This window comes from Leptinotarsa decemlineata, unplaced genomic scaffold (genome assembly GCF_025532065.1).
Source record: "Leptinotarsa decemlineata unplaced genomic scaffold, Ldec_3_MD MMD2_P_RNA_scaffold_12, whole genome shotgun sequence".
NCBI classification, from domain to species: domain Eukaryota; kingdom Metazoa; phylum Arthropoda; class Insecta; order Coleoptera; family Chrysomelidae; genus Leptinotarsa; species Leptinotarsa decemlineata.
Genome location: NW_027412526.1, coordinates 4,013,869 through 4,026,125, shown reverse-complemented (window position 1 = coordinate 4,026,125; position 12,257 = coordinate 4,013,869). Strand labels below are relative to the sequence as shown.

Here is a 12,257-nt window from a genome sequence, read left to right as displayed (position 1 = left end):
TATTGAGATAATTTTGACATTTTTCTCCATCGACGACGTCGACGATAACACCCTTTCGGTCATTGACGATATCCTCTACAAGAACTAACAAGGGTGCACTAGAACTTACGTCATTCCATTGGCTTCTCTCTCAACCCTCAGATGGTATTGAGATAATTTTGACATTTTTCTCCATCGACGACGTCGACGACAACACCCTTTCGGTCAAAGACGATATCCTCTACAAGAACTAACAAGGGTGCACAAGAACTTACGTCATTCCATTGGCTTCTCTCTTAACCTTTCTGGTGTATTGAACCTTCTTCGTTGACAGTAACATCCTTATGGTTATTGGCGATATCCTCAACAAGAACTAACAAGGGTGCACAAGAATTACGTCATTCCATTGTTTTCGGGGTACATTTTAGCCCGTATCTACGTCACCCTTACACCTAAGGGTTGAGATGAATCAATGGACTGTATCTAGTTGAGCGTCTATATAACTACTTTTCTGGTAGAGAATAAAAAAATGAAAATCTGGGCTTCAAAAAAGCTTCTTTGATTTCTAAAACCAGGCCAGAACCACTTCAGATGAAATAGATCTTTTAGTTCGCATTGATTCCCAAAAGGCTGGATTTCCATGCACAACTTGAATGATAAGGGGCGTACCAAAAGTTCCCATTAATCCCACTTTTGCATTGTTTTTAATTCGAGGTCGAAAGGAACAAGTTTTTATTTTTGCATATATCTTTCGAATAGTGAGAACTAACGGAGAAATGACTACGAAAAAATTTGTAGATCATAAAATTTCCTACAAAAATGGGGTTGATATTTTTTCTCTTATATTCCAACAGTGGTTGATACACTATTGATTCTAACAGTTTTTCAGCGCAACGTAAAGTGTTGTTTGGCCGATATTCATTAGATTTTTTTGTGTTTGGAACTTTTTCGATAGGCGTAACTGTACTGTTTTTTAGATCACTTGCAAAACTACAATTTTGTTACAAGGTGTTCACAAAATGATACCACACATGTCCAATTACTTCAAAATTACTTTTTATAATTCTGCTACTGCATTTACTCGTGATCCTTTGTTTGCTAAATTGGAAACAATACTTTCAATTCTTGAAGAGTTAGTATTTTGAAATCACTGAAATCCTCTTCATCAACGTAGTCGATCAATTTTTGCATTGTATTTTCCATATGTTATCACCTTTTCTATATTATTATATTATTCTCATATTAATAGTAACATATTCTCATCTCGTTATTCACTTGTACTTTGTTTATGAGAACCAAGTGCTTGCACTCATCTCCACAGTATTTTATTCAGATCAATCATGTAGCCTCTCAGTTTTATTTATTTGTCTTTCACTCTGAATAAAGTTATTTTCATTATTATTATTATTACTGTAATCAGCACACCAAACTACCTGTATCAACATAAATATGCTTTACGCAGTCGGAATACACAGTCATCTGAGATAAACTCGAGATGTATGAATCTCTGAAGAAGCTAGACGCTGGCCTCAGCGAAACGTCAGGAAGAAGTTCCAAAGATCGACGACCTTCAAACCCGGAAAATAGTGGCACTGAAAACATCGGCCACGAAAGCCTCAGCCATTTTGTCTTTGACTCATTGTCAGATTTTGCAATAAATGTGCTAATCAGTGGTTTCTCTCCAATAGGCTGAAACTGAATTATCAGAAAATATAATACATCCAGATTTCTACTGATAATCAAATTACCTCTAATTGTGAAACGAAATTTGTGAAATTGTAAAACAACAATAAAAATAAAAACAACAATAAAAATTAATTGGCGCTTCGAGGCGGCTTCATTGATTCCAGTGGTGCGTTTGCTTTTTCAGCTGCAGGAAAACCCGGAAAAACCTGCAGCATCGCATCATCTGAAAATCTTGATCTGCCAATGTCCTCTCTCTCATAAAACAAAATGTAGGGTGTCTCCAGAGGCTCCAATAAATTCAATGCATCGCCAGAACACTTCGTGACACGACTATCGTCAAACTTAAACCAGTCCGTTTCGTCTTTGACCAAGGCGTAATAATAACCAAATTCAACGCCAGAACCACAGTGAATAATGATTACATGAATATTATAATAGTGGTCTGCTAAATTGAAGTGTTCCTCTATTCGAACCATCGAAAGAGTTTGGTGCTTCCGTCAGAGGTTGAGTCTTGTTTGAAGATCATCAGTGTTATTATCAGATTGACTGGTGCCTCAGCTATACTTGTTTCCTTGTAACAGTCAGTTAGTTTGGCGCATGTTTGGCAATACAGTCGTTCATCACCTGTTAAAGATTCCATTTTCATATGATTTAACAATAAGCTTTGCACGGACTGGTTATTAGTCATATTAGGAAACGCCAGATGAAGTGAAACTAATGAAGTTAAATTACTGGGCCTTACATTGTAGATAATAGACTCAGCTGGTCTGCTTATATTTCTCAACTGAAGAAAAAACTCTCGGGTTCTCTATAGTTAATATGAAATTGAATAGGAAATTTGCAGGAGTAAAACCAATAACCATAACTGTGAATAACATACTTATTAATGATCAGAAAAAATTAGCAGACATCTTTGGCGAACACTTTGTGAATTCTATAAAACAAAAAGTGAACAGTAAATTTGTATTCAGTGTTGATAACTCTGGTTCCACAGATAACTACAACAACTATACATTTTCTTTTATACCATTTTCTGAGTTTGAAGTGGAAAATTCTATATGTCGACTAAAAAATAAGAAATTGGTTAGTATCGACGAGATTCCGATTGAACTCATAAGAAATTGCAAAGAATTCTTATCTCCTTTTCTTGCCAGAATAACAAATCTCTCCGTAGAAAAGGGAAAATTCCCAGATGTTCTGAACGTATCAAAAACAATACCTATATTTAGGGCGGGTGATACAATAAATATTCATAATTATAGGGGCATCTCCATTCAAAGTCCAACTCTCAAACTTTTCAGAAAAATTCAATCTGCTGACCCCATGCCAACATGAATTTCGTGAAAAAAACCCACAGAAACTGCAACATCAGACCTGGTACAATATATATACAATAATATTGAACAAAATAATTATGTGATAAGAATATTTTTTGACTTATCTCGTGCCACAAATCCTGCAAAAGAAGTTGGACGCATTGGGTATTCGCGGCGGGGTAAATTATTGGCTGATTTCGTTCAGAAGAAATCGAAACAACTATATCAAAATTGGGACAGAACTTTGCAAGTGCGAAAAAATTGATTTAGGACCCCACAAGGGGGTATACTCGGGCCTCTTCTTTTTCTCTTGTATATGAATGACTTGCCTTACTTTATCAAAGGAGGTAGGTTGTTCATGTATGCAGATGATACTTCAATAGTAGTTGCAAGGGATACTTTCCAAGAAGTTTGCATAAAAACAGACAATGTTATTGAAGATTTTGTACTTTGGTATAATATCAATCAATTGATTATTAATTTAGAGAAACTATAAGGACTATAAGAGACAGTTCTATCAACAAATTTTAAAAAAGTGTGGAAACTTTCTTGACCAATAATCCTAGATATGCAATTGATGAATTTCTGGATTTGTGTAAAAATTGATATAGTGTGTATATTTTTTAATTTTATATTTATGAGTATAGTGTGGTAATTTTATTTTTATATTTATGAATAGCATCTCCATTGCATAATTTGTATAAATGACCTATCTATATCTTCTTGTGTATTGAATAACCTAATATATTTCATATGGCAAAAAAGGTAATAAATGAATTGAATTGAATTGAATTGTTCTTCGCCAATTGAAGTACATCACTGGTACAAACATATTGAAAACCTCATATTTTTCACTGTTTCGCTCGTAATTTTCACTGTTATGGTGTACAAGTTTGGGGAAATGTCAATCCATTAAAATATTTAGGGTATAAAAGAAGGCATTGAGTGTGCTGGCTAATATTAGATACAGAGATCACTGTCAAGAATATTTTAAAAACCTCAGGATTGTGCCATTGCCAACTTTTCTTCATTACGTTTCGATTGTAATCCATAAGAAAAAACCATCCTTGGCGAAACAACGTCATATCCACGAACATAATACACGAAACGCTCACCACATTAGAATACATCGATTTCATCTTCACTTATCGCAAAAAAAATCCAAAGATAACTCTCTGTACAATATTTTGCCCCAGGATTTCAAAGAAGTCAGTCTGAACACTTACAAGAGAAACTTGAAAAATTATTTGTTGAGGCATTGCTTCTATTCTGTCGATGACTTCAGAACACTTTTTTGTGGTACCACACAAGTCACTACTTCTTTTCGATTTTCAAAGTTTTCACATATGTGATTGTTGTTATTTGCGTGTAAATTTCAACTTGTAAATTTCAAATGTAAGCCAAACATGATTTGCTACAAACATATCGTATTATGTAGAGTAGTTCAAAACATATTATTATTATCAACGGCATTTTAACAGTTTCATGTAGCTCCAGGTGTGAAGTGAGTACTTCTTGAAATAATTTATCAAAATTACAATTATTTCCAAATATCAGAAACATGGAGAATAGAGGTTTTATTCAGGGGAGAATTTGGGAGTTTCCAAACCAATTTCCAGTCTCGGAAACATCCACACTTCGCAAGCGTTTTCATTTTTCTTCCAGCAAGCCCCCCCCATCATCGAAGCAGAGGACAACAACGGCTTACCTTAAACCATGCCGTGGATTCAGAGAAGTAAACAAGTCGCCGTCGTCTTTCACATCACCGTCGCGACGCGTCCACGACAGTCTGCTAAAGGAGCGCGAATGGAAGGGCGCCGCGACAGCCGTCGAAAACAGGTGCGTCGCGCCGGCGCTCGTCGCCCCGCATCATTGATTGGCGTCTTGAGACCCCCCGACGCCCCCCTTCTCCAACATTGTTTACGCACAATCCTTTTTCTCTCTTGCTGTTGCGAACACTGATTTTTGATATTTTTCATTTTCGATTCATTCGACAAAGATACCTGGCAATGAGGGGGAGGCGGGGGGGGGAGGCAGGGGGAGGAAACACCTGGATGCCTGAGGGGTTCCTGGTTCAACTCCGCCACCCTTGGAATACTCCGAAAACGCAGGACTTTCTGGAGTGCGCATTTTATTGATGGGCTTCTCGAAATTAGAGGTTTTGACGTTGGACTTGTTAGATTTTAGCTTGAAACATCACTTTCATTTTTCCACTACCTGTCCATTTCTTCAAAAGTTTTAGAAAAACGGTATAGACCCATCAGCTCATTACAGGTCTGATAAGAATAATACTTATCATTTTTACATTATTTGTTCAAATCATTCAACAAAAGGCTGGATATTGATGATTGTGACTGAGGTCTCTATTCTTTCATTGGTCGACCCGTGATAACGATCATCGAGGACCGAAATGGTCGAAAATGGTGGATTGCAGGACATAAGTGTGTGTACGCAATTTCACAGAAAAAATACAGGTCCGTATTTGAAGAAGAAACATCTTGAAAATGGCTATCGTTGAACGAAACGTCATTGCAAAAATTTCATGACATCAATTGAAAATTTGTATAGAATACTGAATCAAAAAAACAAACCTCTGAATTACTACCAGTGGTCCGTTAAAAAAACTCCAAACGTCTTCTTCTTCATCGTCGGTCCATAATTGGGCGCCATTCCTCTTGAATCTAAAAGTGAATTCAAAGTTAAGTGATAATTATTCACATTCTTTCTCAGCCCAGTCTTCCATTTTTAATAAAGCGACTTCGCACGTTTCCAAACAAGACTTTTTTGGCCACGTGACACACGTGTGACATTTTAAATTTGTCATTGAAAATTTACAACATCCGAATATTTTCAAATACTGACAAAGACAAATTGTGTCGGTTAGTCCTGTAATACCTGGGGTGTTATTCCAGACTATTACGGCAATTAGTATCAAATTAATTATTTAATTTCCACCAACTGTCACCAATAAAAATAAAATAATAAAAGGCTTTCGCTGCCACCAATATCTCACCATTCCGTAGGGCTGCTGGATTCGTGCCGAACGCACGAAGGTTAGTCTTTTGAACCTTAGCTACACTGAAAGTTTACCTTTTTACGTTCCTCCTGTTGAGGTTGAAGTTTAACTTTGTCAGGTGAAGGCCGATTAATTATTCAATAGGACAGAGACTTACTCAATTTAACGAGCCAATAAAAGATAATAGGTGCGGTTATAGATATATTATCAAAAAAAATAATAATCGTCACCAAAAATGAATAATAGCTATAGATTGCAGTAAATTGGCAATTATGAGCCTCCACACTTTACCTTAGTATATAGAGTAAATATATAAACAAATAAATGAAACAAAGAAAAAAAAACCATATAAACCCCTTGAATGTAAAAGAATGCAAGAAACCTGAAGAATCAAAATTATTTGTAACACAAATCCCTCCTATAATAAATAATAAACAAAAATTAGATAACTCGTTATCAGCTCGAAACACATTAAATGGTATTGCCTGTTAAAGTAGGCTTCAACCTTGTACTTGAAATTCTATCTTGACCAAAATAACAAAAAGAAACTTTTTATAGGCTTGCCTGGCCGCTGTACTAATATTGACTACCTATCAATTATTTATTAATGAGAGTTTTACTCTGAAACAAAAAGGAAGTGGTATAATTTCCTTGTCTTTCTTTTCAACGTATGTGCCTCAAAATAACCAATAACACACAAAAATAAAATTCAAAGTGACAACCTCTCTCAATAAGACAACATGGGTGTTACTACAATTTAAAATTGACTCACGATACTCCGCCTATCCTGGTGTATTCGATTACCCTAGCTGCGCCCGTGGTCTGTCCGTCCTGTCCAGTCCTGATTCTGTAATCCTGACTATTGCCACAAACAAAACACCAAGTTTTATTTACCTAACCGGCCTAATGCCACTATACCGCAAGATTCACTCCGTCGCCCCGAGTTTATCCAGAAATCACTATTTCCAACTATTTCTTTTATTTATTCCCGTGTTTTGTTTTCGGAGCGTGTACCACTAACTACCGCTTATTCCGCTTACTCCCGTATCCCCCTGACTACAATTAATCGCCCGGAGTCTCGCTAAGTACCCTGTATCGCCCGGAGTCCCGCTAATTACTCTTTTTCCTCAGCGTCTTCCGATGCACGCCCCGCTAGCTACCCGTCTCCCGCTGACCACCGTGTTCCCCTAACTACTGTCCAAGTTCCTTTTTTCTCCGGTCTCCCGCAAAAACCTCCGTACCCCCAGTACCGTCTTCAACAAAAATAAGTCCTTCCTCTTAACTTCCCGTGATTGGTCATTCCCTACGGTCTTGCTAGATTATTTCCCATTACCCTTCCCATTCAAAACTTGTATCATTTTTCATCGAACGTTATTGGTCAACCTCTATTTTTGATAAGCTGTGGTTCGGCCTATTTAGGTATGGCCGCTCTTTTCCGAGTCAACAAAATTAACCGCAATACCTTAGGTCTGCGGTTTCTCAACCGTTCCCAAGAAACGTGATTATGGGCACATGTAATGTATACGGTTATTTGGGTTACTCTAACTTACATGGCGGCGGCAAAACCGACAAAGTCTTACAATCATATATTATATTCCTCCAGACGCTGAGTCATCATGAGAGCATTTTCTGCCACTGGGTTCAACGTGACCGTTAAAATGTAATCGCGAAAATGCTTATCTAAATATTGAAGTGACCCGGCAGAGAGGTGCTGTTCAAAAATGAATTCTTATTTCCAAGGGATTAAATTAACCTGCAGCACATGTAACGTTTTTTTTCAAACGCCCTGAAGTGAAATATGGTTCTATTACTCAGGGCTAGTACTAGAGTGTCACCAAGATTTAGCCAAAGCTATCGGTGGATAATAACATTATCCTGAGGCCACGACAGGAGTAAAGGTAATCGCATTGCCGACTCTTTAGCCAAGGAACCAGCCAAGCATCAGACCCATGCTCAATCCCCAAAGAGATGGGATAGGGCAATCTTGCCAGGATCACCTTGGGCGACCCTTGGAAGCTGGCACCGAAGAAATATCTGGCGTTGACCAGGAAGAACCTACGCTAAGCAGTAGGATTTCTCACTGGCCACTGTCAACTAAGGAAAAACCTCCATAATATGGAGCTAGCGGACAGACTTCTATGCGAGTGCCCGGAGAGTGTGTGCTCGGCCAGTCTTGGCCTACACCTGCCGATATAAAGGAGATGTCTCCCAGTGATCTGTCCACCTTCCTGGAAAGGACAGGCAGGACTATGACCTAGGAGGACAACTCCTCGGGAGAATGTATAATGCGGCACATGTGGTCTAAGTACTGTGGCCTTACACACACCCTCCCTACTCTACAAATAGAGATACAGCTGGTTCTATTGCTACATCTTGTGTTCACTGCTACCAATACCTTTACAATTATATGATTTTCTATTTATTTTACAGTTTAGTTGTTTGCTTTTATTAGGAAAAAATATAGGAATGTTTCCTTTGCCAGATCTAGATTGACCTACCTTCCATACAATTGTTGCCTAGTAGATCTCCTATTAATCTAGTCACTTATTTTGAGTGAAAGCTATTTTCCGGGTTTTTGGACGTGGTCTACAGGTTTCTATGCCAGACGTTTTGTTTACTACTGCGGTAGACATTTACAAAGGCGATTTGGTAACGGTCGCAGTGCCACAGTTGTTGCCGTTGTTCCGAACATGTACATTTTAAAAACATTGACATATGTACATGAAAATAAAGAACTTTTCCAAACAAAAACAGAGATGCATAGCTATAATATAAGAAGAAAAGATATGATCATAACACGAAAACACCATCACGCAAAATATGGAAAATCTCCTAAATATTCCGGCATTCGAATGTATAATTTACTGCCAAACGATATAAAGACTCTGTTTCCTCATATCTTGAAAAAAAAAAATTGAAACGTTATTCATCAGAAAGGGGTTTTTACACAGTAGACGAATTTACACTTGAAGTAAGCAATGAGCGATCGTATTTCTTTTGAAAACTTCATTTCAAAATGTCCTTGTTACATCTCCTTGTTTACTTGTTTATTGTTTCTAAGCAAGCTGGTAATTCATATTTTTCCTATTTTTTCTATTTATATTTAAATAATGTTATATATATATATATATATAATATATATATATATTTCCCATTAACCTCCTCAGGTTGATTATACTTAGATGATTCCATTCTGTACTTAGTGTATAATTTTTCCATGCAATTTCACTTATAATAACAGAAGTCATTATCTGTGCAAACAAGACCATGTTTCCTTGTATCATATTTGTGATATATGTATAAAGTATAGACTGCGAGGGGCCTCTGTATTAAATTAATTTCTGCAATTGACAATTGAGGTTGTTACACTTGAGGTCACGGTTACGGCGCATTAAATGTGATGTTCCTCGAGCATCCAGGCTAAAGGCTCTTTCTAGCTGGTGCGATACGTAATTGACAGACGTGCACCTATTTTTTTTGAATGAATCAATACCAGTCATTCCAGATGTTGTATTTTAAAGCATGTCTGAGTACAACCTGCGAATTTTAATGGAACCTGAAATCAATGGAGATGATGCGAATCACGCAAGAACCGGGAATCATCCCGAAAATCCTAATTTGTTAGAGCCTATGAATAGGAGACCTCTTGAATCAGAAAACTGTATGTTTTCTTTAAGCACAGCGGAGCCTGAATTTCAAGAAAGGAGAGTGACGGAACCGCTCGGAATGTTCGAATCGATGGGAGAGCCAATAAGTCGAATCAACAGAAGGGTGTCGTTGCCACCTGAGGAAAGGAATCCCGCAAGGTTCCGTCCATCTATTCCGTCTGTTCAATTTGAAGATCAAGCTGAAGAAGCACCGAGAGTATCTGATAGACGTTGGGATGATACTGTCTGTGCGAATTCAACAATCGACTTCTCGACTCGACTGAGACATCTTCAGTTTACTCCTCCATTGAATATATCATATACTGATGTTAATCGAACATATCTAGCAGAGACCTCCTCCTATAGAGATAGGGATAGACCCGATATGTCATATCTGTCATATCTTAAACCGTTTTCCGCAATATTTTTGAACTGCCGGTACTTGAATCTATAAATTTGTTGTAGTAAATAAAAGTGGCTTTTTGAAGGAGTGATGTCATTTTAATTTTTGTAGATTTTATATTCAGTTTTCAGTTAAATGTTCTTTGGGTTGCTCAATAGTTTTTTGGAGATAATTGTTTTTGTTGTTTCAAGAGAGCATTTGTCATGCAAGGTACCATTATGTGTATTTTTTCTCCACATATTTTTTGATGGAGTACTAATATTAACATCGTCATCAAGGATATTAATAAATATTTTCGCTGGCATCTGGATACATATCTTCATCAATAGTTTTAGGTGGTTTTTATAATAATTAACACATTTTTCTGAAATTCCTTCCTTCATTTCCCTCATGCAATTGGGTACAGGTAGTCAGACATTACTGATGCTAATTCCCTCTTTCTTTCTGTTGAAAATGTTTTCAAATTCCTTTCGCTTTCCTGTAATTTCAATTTTTTTCTACTGCTTCGAGTTGTTCAACCATATATCCATAGATGACGTCATGATGACGTCAAATTGAATGGTCTGAAAAATATACAAAGTTCTATTAGAAACTGTAGACTTGGATTCATTTTCAATAAAACGAAATGTTTTTTTTGTTCTATCTGTGTTCCGATGGAATATGCCCTTGTTTCAAATTCAACTGAAAGGCGACATGAACAATAATTTCGTTTGTCACCCGTATAATGTGACGATCGATCGATTTACTTACATGGCGACAAACATTCTCAACTACTACAATCGCTTCATTACTTCCCATTTCCAGTCGGCAAACTAGTTACATTATTCGAGTGCATTCATTGAACTTTCACCCATTTTGACAAAACAAAGGCAGGAAATTATGTAATCAGCTCAGCCGCGGGTATTAAATTCAGCAAATAACGAAATTTCCAACTTGTTCACCTTAGAAAGTTCTGTTCCTGACCGCTTCAGTTTCCATTATACCTGTGGCGAAAGTTGCCAGAATAATTCTAAAACATTTGATAATATAGAAAGTTCTGATATTTCATTTCCAACTGAACTTCCCAGTTATTAATTGGGGCTGCTGACATGTTCATTAATTTGTTATATATAGCTAGAAACTTGACAAAACCAAGTGCAGCAAGCTAAATGTGATGGTGCACAAACGTGATGTCTGTTACATCTACATGTAACAGACATTACATCTACATGTAACAGACATTAACTTAGCAATTTCAAATAGAACACCCTATATATTTTATCATTTTTGAGAAAGAAAGTTTTTGGCTTTCTACTACTCCATCTTGATACAGGAGGACTTTCTTTCAGTTTGTGTCTGAAAGTTACTGCTTTGCATGATCTACACATCCATGTATAGAGTTACTTCCTTCCTTTCTTTGGAAGACTCCCTCATCCTTTTTTTTGTATCAAGATAGAGTAGTAGAAAGTCAAAAACTTTCTTTTCCAAAAATGAATCACTCCTAAAAAATATAACCCCTTCAAATCATTTTTGAATTCTGCATCAAAATCCAAATCACTTTTGTTGAACATGTTCTATACAGCGACAGCTGATTAACGGAAAAACAGATTTCAAGCAGATTTTTAAAAAGCAGATACTTATCTCTCATCATTTTGAAAATATTATTTATTCTGTAATTTTTTTTGGCGAAAACATGGTATTTTTAATATTTAATATCGCATGAATTAAGTGATACATGGAACTCAACTTCTGACAACATTGAGATAAGATATGGTGGTTGTTATTCCAGAATGGGATCCAAATCTCATTTCATACAGAGTGTCTGAAAAAATACGTCTCAATTTGTATCTTCGATAAATGACCATAACTATTTTTTTCATGGAACACCCTGTATATTATTCAATTTTCGAATTCAGTTAACTAATGTGAACAACTTTAATCAACTATGTCCTATACCTACCTCTGACCATTTATGAGATATGAAATATTTTATACAAATATAACATTTCAAATACAAAATTCGGGGAAAAATGTATTATTAAACATATCAAATAATGACTTTACATTAGTTCAGAAGGGTTTAATAGAATACATGAATAAAATTTCATAGTGGGTGTATGACAAACATTAATATTTCTACACAAGAACGAACACTTTCCAAAATTAAATTGATAACAAAAATAATTCTACACTAGAAAACAAGATATAATATTGTGAAACTAGCTTCGCAA

General features: G+C 36.4%; 2 protein-coding genes across 3 annotated transcripts in view; one reads left to right on the top strand and one right to left on the bottom strand.

Annotated features, from left to right (window-relative positions):
• unc-13-4A (BAI1 associated protein 3) overlaps positions 1-7,173 on the bottom strand; it is a 116,100-nt gene extending 108,927 nt beyond the window's left edge. The window contains exons 1-2 of one of the 2 annotated variants that reach the window (XM_074172180.1): positions 6,770-7,173; positions 5,573-5,662 (exon numbers count right to left, since the gene is read on the bottom strand). The gene's annotated coding sequence lies outside the window, so the exon portion shown is untranslated. The remainder of the gene's footprint in view (positions 1-5,572; positions 5,663-6,769) is intronic. The other variant, XM_074172181.1, reaches the window with a different exon arrangement.
• Pdk1 (Phosphoinositide-dependent kinase 1) overlaps positions 1-12,257 on the top strand; it is a 145,110-nt gene that overhangs the window by 68,167 nt on the left and 64,686 nt on the right. The window lies entirely within an intron of this gene.